The 17271-nt window shown below is 44.4% G+C and overlaps 1 long non-coding RNA gene and 1 pseudogene across 1 annotated transcript; both read right to left on the reverse strand.

Moving 5' to 3' along the window:
* Nucleotides 1–468: 468 nt before the first annotated feature.
* On the reverse strand, nt 469–2335 carry LOC127293528 (uncharacterized). The gene is made up of 2 exons (XR_007845902.1): nt 2023–2335; nt 469–1036 (listed from the first exon to the last, which is right to left on the reverse strand). It is a non-coding gene; the product is annotated as an uncharacterized lncRNA (long non-coding RNA).
* Nucleotides 2336–12324: 9989 nt separating this feature from the next.
* On the reverse strand, nt 12325–14078 carry LOC127347055 (uncharacterized; annotated as a pseudogene).
* Between the last annotated feature and the right edge of the window lie 3193 nt (nt 14079–17271).

A 17271-nucleotide genomic window follows, 5' to 3' on the forward strand; every position in this document is an offset into this window, starting at 1 on the left:
TACTCGGATTTCATCATAAAAAGGTATCATTTTCTTGGGCCAATTGTTGAAGTCATACTTATGATGCATATGCCATGGATAACACCATATGACATGCAAATGTTCAGCCAGAGCAACAAAAAAGCATGGTATTCCCATTTCCAAGGAAATCTAAATATGTTTGGAATATAAGTCATTTGTAGACTTCCTTTTCTCCTAAGAGTTCATACAAGGAAACTCTATGCGTAGGCAAAAAGGGGCAGGACTTTTTGAAGCACCAGACGGCACTAATTGTCAACAATTACCATTATGAAGCAACATAGGTTGCAAGGCTTACAGGTACAAATGTAGTATTTCAGAAGCACTACAGTGCTTGGTACTAATTTGTGGAGCTACAATTTTGTCAAAACACCCAGCCATTACTTAAATCTAGAAACCAACTGGACTAAGAGTAGCTAGACGACATTCAGCTTACAAACTCCACCAGAATAACAAAACAATTTTTTTTCTTCTTCTTTTGTTACAAGTGTGAGACGAGGTGGTCGGATACATTGACATGCCTTTTCAGGTTGCAAGCACTATTAAACGAACAAAGAAAATGAAGTGCAGCAAAAAGCACAAGCTACATGTACCAAAAGAGCATTGGAGATTATCTACTCACACAACACTGGAGCTCAAAGAATGATGGTATTTCTTCCAGCACTTTAGTAAAGAGTATGGACGTATACTGGGCAGCAGAGGCCTATGAACCATTGGATGTGTGCTAAGCAAGCCAAGAATGTGGATTCTCTCTAGTCAAGAATAACCACAAAATAAGGGAAACCTACCACAGTACCACTACCAGTAACCTTACATGGAGAGAGGCAACAATAATCTTCTCTCTCTTTTCTTAGCCAGCTTTCTCTGCCTCAAAATATACAGGCCGGCAGGAAGAAGAATACCAACACAGATAATAACAGCTGATAACCAGAAGTGCCTGAAGTATAGCATCATGTACGAGGATACTATCAGGAGACAACAAAGCAAGCCCCATGATATGGCTCCAATGATGTCACGCCTGCACCGTTCAGAAAGCAGAGCCATGATCAGATTATAAAAGAGGCAAGCCTATTTGATAATGGATATCATTTCAGATTGATACAAGAAAATATATCACACTACAAAATTACATGAATTATCTTAATAGAACCAACTATAAGCTTCCAAATTCAGGCATGAAACTCGACATAACAAGTAAAACTGGTATGCTAGCATGGTTCAGCATTTTCATTCCAGAAATCAAGCAGGTAGTTTGTAAAAAAATCACATAAGAGACACGAACCTCTTTTGAATGATGCGTTCAAGGTAACAGACATAGGTAAATAGTACGTGAAGACATACTTCATGAGATTATCCATCATGCGTTGGTCTATCATGAGATTATCCAACAGATTTAATGCAAAGACACAACCCTGAATTTTATGGGAGCTTGGTTTATTCTTACGAAAGGAAGCGTTGATGATGCACCTCAGACTGGTAAAGCACGACTCTTTATAAATTGAAGTACATGCAGGCAGGTTTTGAGATGGTGAAAGCAGTACAGTTACACACTCCTCTCTACACGCCAAGTGCAGGCACTCACGAGAAACCACTAACATTAACATATCCAGGTCCTAACAACTGCGGCAGAATGCTCGCAGGATCTTGGCAAGGATCACTAAAGGGCAGGCATTGTTCTAACACATGTGGTACGATGTTTTTCTCTGAATCGAGATTACCAAACAGAAATGTCTGAAGGCATTCAACACATGCAGCCACACCGTCGAACTCATAGCTGACTAAGCGGCTAAAATGAAACTTTTTTCACAAGATTACAAGGGCAGAGTAAATAGCAATACACCTACAACAGCCAGACATCCGAGCCCAACCCTGATTTGAGGAAACCAAGAAACTGTTTCCCATAGGAGAGCCCAAGATCTGAGCACACAGCAAGTCAATTACCACAACCTAGGCGGGGTTCTCGGTGGGATTCTTTAGAAGAACGAGGTAGGCCGGGGATCTTACTTGTGCTGGGATCGGATCTGGTAGTCGCGCAGCTGCTCCACCAGCTTCGACCGGGTTATCATCGCAGATACCCCAGCCGCGGCCGACGACGCCGCTGACGGCCTCGCCACCACAGCCGCCTGCCTGTCCTCCCGGCTCCGGTAGTGTGGCTGCCTCCGCTTCCGACAGATCCTTGCGGATCAGCGAGCTGGGCGATTTGGAGCGTCGGGTTTTGGGGCGGGGGGACTCGGGGAGGCGGGTGGAAAAGTCGTGCAGAGGACGAGGAGGCGACGAGGGGGTGGAAGGTTCTGCTGGGGCACTGTCTCACAGGTCACAGCTCGTTTCGTCAGTTAGGTGTTTAGTCCAGATATTTCTTTTAAGATAAAACAGTTTTTTTTTTTTTTGCCCATGTTAGTGATCATGTACCCTGTCAAGTTGGGCAAATCCCCTTTGCAAAACTTCAGCCCAGAACATTTTTTTTCTTTTTACCGCCAAATGCTCCGGCCATACCTTTAGGTGTGGTACCGTCGGTGGCAGCTTGGCGGTACCACGTCTAACCCTAGCGTCATGGACATGCCTAACGGTACCGCCATAGTGATTTATTTCTTGGATGTCGCTAGGACTCGATTGATAGAGAATTATGCTAGTCCTCTATCAATCAAAGTCATCAATCGATTGAGGAGACTCTCCTCTGTTTTCTTTGGTGGGCTTTCATATTTTGCATGCATATATTAGAAGTCCAATAATAAGCTCAAAAATAGGCTTGATGTGTAATTACCGTATGTGCAATTGCACCTCCTTGTGCAATTAGAAGCTAAAAAATAACAATCTCCTCATTCAAAAAAAAAATCTCTCATTCTACACACATATATGCAATTACACATAGATGCATAATTACAACAGGTATGTGCAACTGCACCTCCTTGTGCAATTAGAAGTTAAAAAAAACTCTATATCAGAATATTTGTCTCTCATTCTACACTCATATCTGCAATTACACATAGACGACATATACAATTACACCTCCTTATGCAATTAGAAGCTACAAAAATCACAGACTCTATATCAGAAAAATTACCATTAGAAATGAGAAAACCTAGAAAAATAAAGCATCAAGCAAACTAGTCCGTTCCTTTCAAAAGAAAAATAACCCAATGACTATAGAGTCCAAAAAGTAACAAATACAAAATAATGGCCTACAACTATACTAACCCTACAGATAACGGGCCAAGGGAAAGAGACAGAGTAGAGAGAAAGAAAATCCAAACTGGAACAATCTAAGCAAACTATCGATCGAGGTCTAAGAAAATTCTCGGTTAGCCTAGAGTTAGCATATCGCTTATTTCTTACCATCCATATTTTGTAAAAGTGCACAATTTGATGGTTTTATTTAACTATATTTTTTATATAAACTTGATTCAGATGATCTTATGTCACTCAATCTATTCAGAGGAGTTCGTATGTTCTATCTATTTAGGACAGAAATGAGAAGGGGTTGGGAGTGGGTGGGGGGAGAAGCAAGGAGAATGAAGGAGGGCGGGCGAAGGAAGAGTTGGGAAGTGACAACTCGACACAGACCGAAGAAGAGTTGGCGATACACCTGGTGACCCAAGGTAATGAGTGTCTAGCAGCAGTAGAGGAGGTCATTCTGGAGCCAAGGCAGCGGTGGATGATAATGATGGCAATGAGATCGATAGTGGATCTGCAATGTGTGATACTGGGTAGCGAGGCAAGACAAAATGTGAAGTAGAAGGAGCGGTGCATGGAAGGGGTGTGGTGACATCAAGAAAGAACATTAGATGAAAAGTCACAAGTGTGGGGACGGAGAGAGTGAGATAGATAGAGACAGAGATGAAGACGGGGAGAGATGAGGGAGAGAGTAAATGTGAGAGAGATAGAGAGATGGTAGATTCTAACCCCTAGCTAATATTTTCCAACTTCTATAAAAAAATGAATTAGTGCTAGGAGGAACTAGAGACTAAATGATATAGTAGAAGCGGGACCTCGGCGTGAGAATTCCAGAAATTCGTTCCTGGCAGGATTCGAACTCTGGTCGTTGAGGTGCGCCACTGCGACCCCGACCACTGAGCTATGCCCACGTCCTCTATTTTCCAACTTCTATTATTCGACGGTGTGCAAGAGTACAAGAGTATACAACAATTAACAATATTTGATTCCTTCTAAGGTGTGAAGTTGTTTAGTCAAGATAACCTTCACAATTTATTATCCTATATGTGTTGGATATCAACCTCATGTGGGTTGAGAGGAAATGGCCTTATGGAGCCTTTCGGGCGACCCAAACATGTGCAAGAGCTCATTGCCAATTAGGGTTATGACGGGAGGGGGGGGGGGGTCATTTTGGACATTGCACATGAGGAAGGGGATGATAATCCTCCCATCTAGCCACCACTAGGTGGAGTGAGGAAAATGGAGATTAGCCTTTAAAAGAAGAAAACCAAGAGTAATAGGGAAGGCAAAGAAATTGAAGGAAGAAGCTGAAATCAAGCACCGGGCACTGCCTACAAGGTTGTAAAGTCCAGATCCACTATATTGTCTCCTTAAAGGTATGATTCCACCATCTTTGATGAGATTGCTCTGAACCCTAGATATTTGTGCCCCAAATCTTGTTGTAGGTATCCAAGATTTGTGTGTATCTTGATATATGAGATAATCGAATTCTTTCTAGAGAAGAACAAATCATATCCCCATTCGATAATAGTGGAAGAAAATTTTGGTGGATTTAATTGTCCTCTTGTTTATCCTCACAAGTTGATTGGTGTCTATGTGTGTTGATTTCTCGAGTAGCGTCACATCAGTCTTGTCGGTATTGCAAAAGTACCTCTGTCCGCGCTCCTCGTCATGAGAAAAATATTCGGGCGTAGCTAGGCGATGGACCATTCTTCTCCATCGTAGCTTCATTGTAGACATCACAACGAGCATGATTCACAGGCGTAATGATTCACCTGACCGCATGGGTACGACACAACCCTATTACTTCTTGTCAGTGTCCGCCCACACGGAGCATGTTGCATCACTGCTGACATTTCCTCCTCGGGATGGAAGGCATACGTCATTCCTTACATATCTATGCCCCCGTAATGGAACTAGCACACATGTTGTCTAGGATCATCTAGCACTTCTTCATGGTGAAAAGTCGAGCTCGTCCCATGCTTCGCAGTGCGGGATGATGTTGAGGTTATGCCGAATAGAGTATACCACGGCAGGGGCTCAACCTAGCAAGCTTGGGTGGCCCATTTTGGATGGCCAGGATATTGATGAAGCCGAGCGGCCCATTTTTCAAAAGATGGATGCCCAAGCCGACTAAGGAAGGTCCAAGGCAGATTCCAAAAGGTTCGGGGAGAAGGAACACTTGTAGTATAAGTCACGACATACTTACGAAGATAGACTAGGACTCCGTAGTCAGCTAGGTCTTTACCTCCATCTAACCCTAGGTCCTGGTGCCTTTATAAACCGGCATCGGGACAACCTTGAGAGCACGATACAATACGAGATACACATCACTGTAACTTGACTTTGTGTTGTTCGGATGAACCCCGGTGATCACATGGGTAGGTGAGCACGCGGTTTCTATCCGACACGTGTCAAACGCCGTGTGTTGTGCCGTTTGTCTGTAACAAGGTGGAAACGAGCGCATGGTCCTAAATAAAATGGCTCTGGCTCCCTTCTTTATCCCCTTTCTTCATCCACCAGATGTAGTGGAGCAGTCCAACGCGAGAGCCCGGCCACGGCCGCCGCCGCTGCCCAATCATATTTGCGTCGGCCTCCGCGAGTGGTTGCTTCCCCCACGCACGGACAGCGCCATGCCGGTCGCTTGTTGCTTCTGCCACCTTAGAGCGGCCACCGTCTTCTGCAAGTCTGGGCGCGGTCGTTTCCTCCGATGGAAGTCGAGCGCATGGCAGCGGCGGAGTCCACGGTGCCGCTGTGGTGCACCCGCCTCAAGCCAAACCAGATGTAGCGCTCTCAATCTCAAGAAGAGAGATGCATCGGTTCGTGGTTTTGTTGTTGTTCCAATCGGTCAAAGTATTCTTCCTTCGCTAGAGATCCATCTAAAAATCATATCTACTCCACTCTCCCTTTCACGAATCCATGACAGGAGTGGAGTATTCATTTTTCCATTTCATGGATCCATGGCAGGAAGTGGAGTATTGAGGGAAAAAAAGAAAAGATTCGCGGTGCGGGAAGGTGGACTTTCCTCCGACCCCAACCGCGGCCATGGCGGAAACCTCTAGCAGGAGACAGTGGGCGGGTGGGGAACGGACAGCATCCCCCCGTCGCGGCGTTGCGGAGTGGGGAGGGGATCTTAGCGGAGCGCAGGAAGCTGCGCGCGCGGTATGCGAGGTCGACGAGCGCGCTCGGGTGCGAGCGGCCTCCATGGTCGGGGACGGGGGTGCATGGGAGGAAGGGGCCGAGGCGACGACGCGGCTTGAGGAGGAGAGGCGCAACAGCTGACGCCCCAGGTCCTTGTTCTCCATGGCGGGCGGGCGGGAACGATTTTATGCCGGCGCGCGAGGTGTGGCTGGGCAGCGGCGGCTCGTATCGAGGAAGATGATTTGCAGAGCTCTCCATGGCTGCCTGCGTGTGGAGAAATCTGAGGGGCCTGTGGAGGAAGACGACGGGAAGAGAGCTGAGGAAGATAAGATGGATGAGAACGTGGGTGGGGCCACTTTGCCTGTCTCGTTCGGTTCAATAGCCAGAAAGCGTATGTGGCCGTGTGTCAACCCGGAGGACGGCAACATTTTCCTTCACGCCGTTTGGTTGCCGTGAGATAAAGAGGGAATCTCAACGTTGATCCAACGATAGCTAGGCCATGCTCACGTACCCCCCTGATTACCGAATTCACTCTCTTGTGTTGTTATAGTGAATTCTAGCAGGATACAGTGATCCTCCACCAAGGGGATGTGAACCTGGGTAAACCGTCGAGTCACACCTTCCTGAGTATCTCCTCGTCTAGTTCCACTACTAACCCCAAGTCGTGAGTACCCCCTTATGGCACTACCATTGACAATGCAACAACATTTGGAGCCCACCGTGGGGCTAGCGACATCTCGAGTCGAGTTTCAGACGGAATATCTTGGAGGCATTGATAGGACAATGGTTGTCAGTCGGGTTGTCTACTTGGGCGACACACCGATCATTGCGATAGAACTTTCATGCCAGCTTCCTACAACGTTGCCGCCTACACCATCATCTCGTTCGACGGCATTGATGTCTTTGACAGCTTCACTTCGGTGCAGGCCGCGTATGAAGCAATCCCCACCGCACCCGCCCTAGATGCGGAAACTCCGGTGTAGGTCAGATCTGGATCTACCCTCTTAGCTAATGCAGTCAAGTTCCAGATCAGAAACAATTCTACTCAGACCCTCTCCACCCGTGCGGAGGATACTGTGGTCGAAGACAAATCTGCGTATGTCCTCCTAGTGGAGGGTCCCGACTATGATCAACACCACTTTGTGGGCCACGTCGATGTTGTCCCGGGTTCGCCCGGAGATGGTGAAGACCATGAATCTGTGCTCCACGCCATAACAAGGAGTGTGGGGATAGTTACTCGGACGCAAATACCGGTACTACCCATGTTCGCCAAGTAAAGAGTAACCAGGAGGGTGAATCCGAGCCGTTTGATGAAGACAATTATGATGATCCAGATAACTTTGTGTGAAAAATACGGAAAACCATCTAAGGAAAGTTGGGATACCCTCGAAACATGTAGCAGCCGTGATCACGCAAACTGGCGCACACACACAGAGCAAGACCCCCCTATGGCTAGTGAAACCCTTGCTGCAACTCTTTGAGCACTACCTATTCCGGTGACGCAAAACGATACAAATATGCCCGGTGTTCCTGGAGAGTCAAAGGAAAAAAATGGTCGAGATACAAGATCATGATACTTTTGAAGTCCTCTATACGCAGATTACTGAATATGATCTAAAAAAAAGCTAGACAATGTAAGGAAAATTCTGGCCGAGCAAGCAGACGACCTAGCCAACAAAATGGAGAAAGCCGAGAAGAATCTATATGAGATTGATAAATCTAGGTCTCAATTAGAACGACTTCACCTGCAGCTCGACCAAAAACTTCGACAAAAGGTGGCAACGCAAGATCCAACCATGGCGCTGAAGGGTTCCGTAGAAGAAAACAAAAAAAAAATCCTACCAACGAGAATGAATATCCAAGATCTATTCTATGCACATGTATGGTAATGAAGGAATTTTGTGTTCATACCCTTGAAGACCGAAAGCATTTTGTTCCAAACGTAACATTGTTGATGAAGATGTACGGCGACGCCAACCTCAAGGTTGAGTAGACGTACAAGAGGTGAAGTGCTATAACTAGCAGAACCTATGTAATTCTACACGCGTACGGTGTAGACGACGTCCCATGGGCTCCGGTCTAGCGAAGCAGTGGAAGAAGATGATCTGAACCAAGGATCCTGCAGCACGACAGCGTGCATATGGTGGAGATCTCCAACCGTGTGTGCAGGTTCCAAAACTCGGGAACCACACATGAGGGAGAGAGAGAGAGGGCGAGAGGCAAAGAGCCAAGGGGATGAATGATGAGAGGGGTCTCCTATCTTGATATAGGGGTGGCGGGATGGAGGTGGATCCTCCACCACATGTGCCTCCCCTCTTGGCCCACCTCTAGGGTTTGGAGGGTGCGGCCCACCATGGGCCGCCGGCCCCTCCCCTTTTGGGGTTTGCGCCCCACTTAATGGGCTGCCACATGGTGGCCCATTATGGGTATCCCTATATAAAATTCAATTTAATATTTAATTCAATTAATTAAATACTAAAAAATATTATTTAAGTCTCTGAACAATTCATCGACTCCGGAACTTCTTCTGATACCTCTCCAAAACAATTCTCGAGTTCTCTCTTATTAATCTGATGATCCTGAATCAAACCCTAAGCATCGTATACCCTTAAGCGGGCCACCCTATGGTTTGGGAATGCGCAGATGTGATTGGGACACCTGTTTGACCAATGACCAACATAAGGGATCTGAAAGCCCATCATGGCCGCTTTTCTTTCCATGAATTAACCTTATCATTTGAACCTTAACATCGAGTCCTATTTCCTTTGTCTCACGGTACCTAGTTTATCTGAGACCTGATCTTCGGTATCTCCATTCCTAGTTTGATCTCGTTATTGACAAACATATTTATTCGTTCCTATGATATCACATCCCCATGGCATAGTCATGCACATGCTTGCAAGCTTCATAGATGTAATATCATCGAACTGGCCTAGAGTACCTATTCGTCACGCAGATGGACAAATCGTGATCTTGATACATACACCTCAGCGTACCCCTTCGGAATACATGATAGACACCTTAATGATCACCATGTTACGGTGTGATAGTTGATGCAGTCAAGGTAGCCTCCAGTGATACTGATTAGATATGATCTCACGGTCTAAGGAGTAGGTTACAATGTTTCCTAGTTATCGCATTGTTGAACTTTGTGACTGGATCACATTGCAATAACTATGTTGGGTGTGTGTCCATCACATCATTCATCCAATGGCATGACTCAGTTATCAATTGACATAAATGTGTGTGATTAGGAAACCTTGATCATCTATTAATCAATGGACTAGTTTACTAGGGATATGGTTTTGTTTACATACCACGCGTGTATTAATGTTTCCTCTTAATATAGTTATAGCATGGCATAAAACTTATTATGAACATAAAATATATGACATATTTATTATTTGCCTCTAGGGTACCTATCCTACAGTCTCCCACTTGCAGTAGAGTCAATAATCTAGTTCGCATTTGTAAAGATCTAACATCCATGGCTTCTGGCATTGATCATGTTTTGCTCGTGGAATAGGTTTCGATCCAACACCCATGGCTTCGAGTGTTGATCATGTTTTGCTCACGGAAGAGGTTTCAGTCAATGGTTCTGACACGCTTAAAATATATGTACTTTGCAATTCATTTGTATCCTTACGCATCACTTATTTTCAATGAGACGTCATTTGTATATGTTTGGTCTTCTAGTGGAACCTTAGTTACTTGGTCTGAAATATGTTACCAATATTGTCTCATACAATATAGCTTCATAGTTCTGACACTCTCGGAACTACCAAGTTCTAAAAGAACATTCTTTACTCAAACCCCTCTTTAGTCATTATCATAACAATGATATACTCAACCTTTCGTTTGTAGAGTCTATCACAATGTTAAGCTTCAGAACTCATCTAAATCCCGCATATATAATTCTTCTAGCCCATTGTGCTACCTCTTAATAAACACTTAGCCTAATTGATATTGAAATTTATTTGTATATATGACCAACTAGTATCAATGTAACATATTACAATGATTTGTTTGTCACAACCATATACAAAATTGTATCCTTAGTTCTTCTAAAGTATTTAGGAATACTCTCACTGTTGTCCATTGATTATCGTATGACTCACTCTAGTATATGCTCATAACATTTTAGAGCATAGGACATCTGATTGTGTACATCTCATGGCATTCATGATTTTTATAATCACTCATGTGTTTTTACTCATCGAATATCAAACACACTCACGTCTTACTAAAACTCCACATGACAAGAACACTTTCTTGACGTTTCCATATTGAAGTTCTTCAATATATCTTCTATGTACTTTGACTTAACCTTATTATGCGCATCAATCGACGAAAACAATGTGAATGAACAAGCTTGCAGAAATGTAAATTATACACTTTCAGTATGTAAATAGACTTTATAAACTATTGTATATCATTATTAAAAAGGATAAACCACAAAGGGTACGATATATTTGAAGTATTGGCTGTAATTTCAATCCAAAAATATCAGTAAGAGACCTAATAACTACAGCTAGTCTGCTTATTGCCCACCTATTGACGATCATTACATTAGACATATCAAAGTCTCCTCATCTCACCTATGTGCTGCTACAGAAATACAAGCATGATAACAAGAAGAAGGATAGCAAAGAGCCCACCTGAGTCATATGATTAAAACTTCTAGCGTTTGCTCAAAAGAAAGTTCCAGTAAGCAGTGCCTATGGTAAGTCAACAAGCAAGTGTAGCTCTTGCATTTCCTACAAATGAAAAACTGATGCAGGCATGTAGATCAGATTTTAAGTTCCTAAGTGATAGCAACAATTGTTTTACACACTACATAGGACTATCACAACACATATTCAATGATTTGGTGTGTTATGTGGCATGATTAAGGCATCACCTTTTTGTACTCAAATAATTTAAGCTATCAACAATAGAAACAAATAGTCTAGCAACAGATTATGGAGATAAACAACAGCACTATAAGAGCTTTAAAGTCAGTCTCAAGCCAATGAATACATATTAACAAATCAAATATTCAAATACACGAACATGTTCATGCAAGGAAACTGCACCATCAACCCGCTGACAAAACATCACTGCATAGCACCTGTAATTCAAACAGCCATTGATTTCTTAATAGCAATTAACACAACTTTCAATATCTCTAGAAACATATAAGCATTAACTCGATAGAGCACATAGTCCCACTCACAGAACTGAACACAAACGCGGGAAAACACCTCTTATTGACCACAACAATGAATTGGAACCAAATAATAATAACAACTAATCTTAGAGAAAATTCCGTCAATAGAATAAGTTTTACCTTGGTTTCAATAAGCAGAACAATTTTTATGCACAATCTAAAGCACAAATGAACCCACACTTTCCAATCATAGCACTTCCATCCAATTATGTTATCTCGTTACATTTTTTTTTACTTCAGAATATTGTTTTTGTGAAATTAGTCATGTCCCTGATCCACCAAACCAAAATGATTTGATGTGTTTTGATGTGTCCTTCCCTAGCCCTCTCACTATCTCAGTCTTCACATGCAGAAGTGAGCCCTGCAACCCACTCAACGAAAAGCATGACCAGTTGTTGAGAAACTAGTACATGGACTTATCAAATTGCGTTATATTCCTATATGATTTGTAATGGGTATTTGAGGCAAAGAGTGCTAGCAATGTTCATATGCATGTGTTATGCCAAGAAGAAATATAAATGTGCATTTTGTCGAAGAAGCAATGCAGGTGCAGCTAGACACAGCGGCAGCAGCAAGCTAACCAGAAGGAATGTTAAATGGGCCAAGGTTAACACTGTTAGCTTTATTTGGGTGGAAATGCTATGATTGAATATTATTAGTTACATTTTTGCTGTAGCTAGATGAGATGCATAAAGAAAGATCTATTTACTGGCACTGAGATTAAACATGCGATATTGACCGAATTCTCACAAGTCTAGAGAAAGATACACCACCATGGCATTGATCTATTGGTTGCCAGTATGGCATCGACTACAGGGCTCCAGAACCTCAGATTGAACAGTCAAGGGAACTCTCGCTATTATATATCTACCAGCAGTCTTCACAGCTCTATGAGCTTCTTCAAGAGCTCTCTTGCTCATCGGCCAGCATTGGTCAATCTTTCTTGAGGTCGGGCATTTGCCAATGGTGCCACACCTCTTACTATAACCGTAAGTTGTGTCGAGCGTGAGGCGCTCGAGTGAATGTGTGCTCTCTAGGATGTGAACCGTGAGCTCAACCAGGCTCTTTGCTGAACAGAAACCCGTGATGGCCGCCTGCTTGAGGCAGTTATGCCGGCAGGCCAGCTTCTGCCTCAGGCATTCGTCGTAGTCTCCAACAACAGGATCGTGTGTCATGGCATCCTGCTCTACCTGCATATACATATGTAGGGTCAACATTAATTTCATTTTTCTGATAACCAGGCGTAATAGGGTTAACATTTATAACATAGATAGCTCTGAGGGTGGTATGGATAGTGACTTACATGCAGTGTGAAAGACTCCAAGGCAGGAGAAGCATCAAGAAAAGAAACCAGAGAGAAGGCACCATAGCTTGGGGAGAAGCCCACTACTGGCGCCAGGAGTGTCATTTCCAAGTTCTTGAGGTGGGGTAGCTTGGAAGGCAGCATTGGAGTGTTTGCATTCTGAAGAACGAATAGCAAGATTTATCATGTGTTCTTGCAACATACAAGTACCATAGAAATAACAATGCTCACTATATACTTGAATGGTCCCTCTAATTTGATCATTAAGATGTTAAAACCAACATGTACCTCACTACGACCGAGCAGGGTAAGGCTCTCAACATATCGTACGATGGATGGAATCCTAGTGCGAGCATAAGAGAGAATACCAGACAAGCAGAAAGATGACAAATTTACATGCTTAAGTTCTAAAGAATTTTTGACAGAGATTTCTAACAGGGTCCCACCAAAATGAAAAGAGCAGAGCTGTGGAGCACCAATCTCTACCACCTGCAGCATCTTGCATTTTGTTACACCGAGGAACTAGAGACGCTGCAGCGTACAAGGTATTTTCAGGAAAACTATACCATCGCATCCAACAATCTCCAGGCGCTCCAGGGCGGAAGATTTCGATAGCAAGTTCCCTAATCCATCCTCAGTAATGTTGACAAGAGCCAGATTCAAAAATTTCAATCTTCGCAGGAGGCCAAGAGTTGATGTGGGGTGGAAATCGCAAGCCAAGAGGCGAAGAGACTGAATTGAACTTGCAGCTGCCTCATCAGACAAAAGCGAACATGGGAAGATGTACTTTTTCTTCATGTCGACAGGCATCTCCAAGTTAAGTTCTTCGATCCCAGACTTAAAGGTGATTCGGAGCCACTTGTCTAGGTAGGAACCTTTGATATTGCTGCAAGAATCAATATCAAGTTCAAGTGTCTTCACCTTCAACCCATTGTCATAATGATTTTTAAGAATTTTGTCAACTTTGTTGATGACATATATTTTTCTTTCCTCAAATTTTCTGTCAGTCAACCGAAGTCTATGGTCATTGAGTACGAGTTTGGAATAGCATCTCCAGGAACGCAGAAATCCACGAGACACGCAAGCAACACAAGCCGCGTCTTGCACTGACATGAGGGTGTTAGGATGATCTCTAACGTAGTCGAACCCAACGGATCGAGCACGACCCTTTGACCTTGTCCGCGCCCTGGTCGGGGGCGCCCAACCGCATCTCTGATTGGTGGGCCCCTGTCGCATGTCCTATATATAGAGTGGTGGGGGTGGTGGCACAGATCACGAAGTTGACTGGAGTGCCACTCGCTCCACCTACACACCTACCGATCTAGGTCTGCACAGTGCTGACGGGAAGCTCCGCCGCCACCTCTTGCTCGACCTCACGCCGTCATCGTCGCCATCGCCACCATGTCGACATTCACGGATTCGTCCTCCTCGCAGGGAGAAGGTAAACCTCACGGTACCCATCTCATACCCGGCACTAATCTACACTAGTCGATCTAGCACATGTAACATTGGTATCAGAGCCATCTAGTGTGTAGATCTTGTGTTTTTCGGGTAGAAAAGTCTGCTCGGGCTCACCGGAAAAGAGCACCACCTCTTGAGCCGCTTGCCGGCGGTGCGCCCACACAGGGGTGCACGCACGCACCGGCAAGAGGGCCAAAGGGGGCGCTGCCGCTGCATCTCTCTGCCATGGCCGTTGGTTTTGGTTTAAGGTGGTGGTGGAAAGAAAAGAAAGGGAAAGTTGCACCGTCACCGACGAGCTGCTGCGCACGCAAGCGCTAAGAACCGCCGGACGGCGCCGTCGCAGCCGGCGCCGGCGAGCTGCTGGGCAGCGCGCGGACGAACAGCTGCTGCTGAGCGTCGACGGGAAGGAATAGCAAGGGGAAGCTGCGGGTAGCCGCACAAGAGGAGAGCCCGTGGTGGGCTCGCCGTCGCCAGCGTGGCGCCGGACTCGGTCACGCTCGTTTTTTCTCCGCCGCCGGAGGCGTGCGGGAGACACAAACCGGGGAAAAATGAGGTCAGGGTTGCAGGGGCGGCGGTTTGGGCCACTTTTTATACCTGCCGAAAAGTATATGGTACCGTCGGATTCAATCCGACGGCCAGCAGTGCGCCGTGCGTTGGGCACAGCGGGGCAGGCCACGGGCTGCCTAACGGGCCAACGAGCCGGGCGCCAGCAGGCCGCGTAACGGGCCGGCCAGTTTCGCCACGGGGGCGAGCAGGCCGCGGCAATGGGCCGCGCTCACAGGCCGCAGAGTCGCGCGCCGAGCGGCGCGTAAGTTTTTTCCGCACGCGTGGGCTGTGGGCCGCGCAGTGTTTCGGACCCGACAGTCTTTTAACAGTTTTTGTTGTTTTATTATTTACAAAGGCAGTTTTAAACTTTTTAGGTCAGTTTTGGGCCTACTTTTGCATAGTTTCTTTCCTAACAAATTGAACCAACGAGATATTTGTTTTAGGAAATGAAAAGTAACAGTAATGCCTCTGAAAAGTTTAAAAGTTAATAGTTGCAAGTCAAAGTTTCCGCTGCAAATAGTAAAAGAAGCATTTTTGTCAAGTTTTTTCTGAGCAAATTGAACCAACGGGATATTTTTTTAGGAAATAAAAGGTAACAGAGATGCTTCTGAAAGTTTTAAAGTTTAATGAATTCAAAGTTTACGCTGCAAATAGTTAAAGATGCATTTTAATGATGCAAATAGTTAAAGTGATAATCAAAATTTTAAAGAAATGATTAAAGTGATTATTGTGACAATTATGGTTGTGTTATTTTTTGACCAACGTTATTAATGACATGATCGTGATTTTTTTTTGTAATAAGAAGTGCTTTTATCTCTATTTCTGCCCAACGGTGATATAGATTTAATAGCACAAACAGTTGTATGTTCTAATTTTGACCAACGTTGGATTATTGCATGCAATTGTTGTTATGATCTCATTTCATTGTGGTTTAAAGGAGGGTACTACTTGATGAGCTGCATCAAGGATGTTCCAACCCTCAGAGGTGACAACTACACTGAATGGAGAAAAGAAAGTCGATTTGTGCTTAGATGGACTGGGTTCCCACAGCCGATCAGACCAAAAGATCTATTCAGAAATGACAAGAAAGATGATGCTGCATTGCAGAATAAAAAGTGGCTAAGTGCCATTTATAAAGAATAGAATTGAGAATGCTATTGTGGGCTCAATTGCAGAGTGTCCTTCCGTAAGGGAGTATCTTGAAAGAATAAAGAGCCAGTTCACTGGTTCTTCAAAGATATGTGCGACCCAGCTGCTGTAGCAACTGGTGACAGAAAAATACACATGGACAGGAAGGACATGACAAGTGTGCCATATGGTGTAATAATGATTATGTGGGTGTTGTCTGTGTGTAATGTGAGTGAAAAAGTATTGTCTGCGTCGGACAAAGAACAAAAGAAAAGAAAAGAATCGAAATTATGGCACAGTCGCTTAGGCCATATTTCGAGGGGGGGAATAGGAAGACTTGTTAAAAATGATATTCTTCATCCATTAGAATTCTCAGACATAGAAGAGTGCATCGACTGCATTAAAGGAAAATTTGTAAAGCAAATTAAAAAGGGTGCAAATAGAAGCACATCAACACTAGAAATAATTCACACCGATATATGTGGACCATTTCCTCTGAAAAGTGTGAATGGCTATGATTCGTTCATAACATTCACGGATGATTACTCCCGATATGGTTATATTTATCCAATAAAAGAAAGAAAGAAGCGTTGGATAAATTCAAAATATTCAAAGCTAAAGTTAAAAATCAGCATGATAAAAGAATAAAGATAGTCAGGTCTGATCGTGGAGGGGAGTACTACGGTCGACATACTCCATATGGCCAAGTCCCTGGACCTTTTGCAAGGTTCCTACATGAGATTGGAATAGTCGCTCAGTACTCGATGCCGGGCGAACCTCAGCAGAATGGGGTAGCTGAGAGGCGCAACCGTACCCTTATGGATATGGTGCGCAATATGATGAGTTATTCCACCCTACCATTGGGATTATAGATTGAGACGTTAAAAACCGCTATTCATATTCTAAACAGAGTACCAAGCAAATCGGTGCCTGATACGTCTTCGACGTATCGATAATTTCTTATGTTCCATGCCACATTATTGATGATATCTACATGTTTTATGCATACTTTATGTCATTATTATGCGTTTTCCGGAACTAACCTATTGACGAGATGCCGAAGTGCCAGTTCCTGTTTTCTGCTGTTTTTGGTTCCAGAAATCCTAGTAAGGAAATATTCTCGGAATCGGACGAAATCAATGCCCAGCATCCTATTTTTCCACGAAGCTTCCAGAACACCCGAGAGCCACCAGAGGGGAGCCCTGGTGGGCCCAGATGATAGGGCGGCGCGGCCAGGGCCTGGGCCGCGCCCCCCTACTGTGTCACCACCCCGTCAGCCTTCCGACTCCGCCTC

This window comes from Lolium perenne, chromosome 4 (assembly GCF_019359855.2).
Source record: "Lolium perenne isolate Kyuss_39 chromosome 4, Kyuss_2.0, whole genome shotgun sequence".
In the NCBI taxonomy this organism is placed as follows: domain Eukaryota; kingdom Viridiplantae; phylum Streptophyta; class Magnoliopsida; order Poales; family Poaceae; genus Lolium; species Lolium perenne.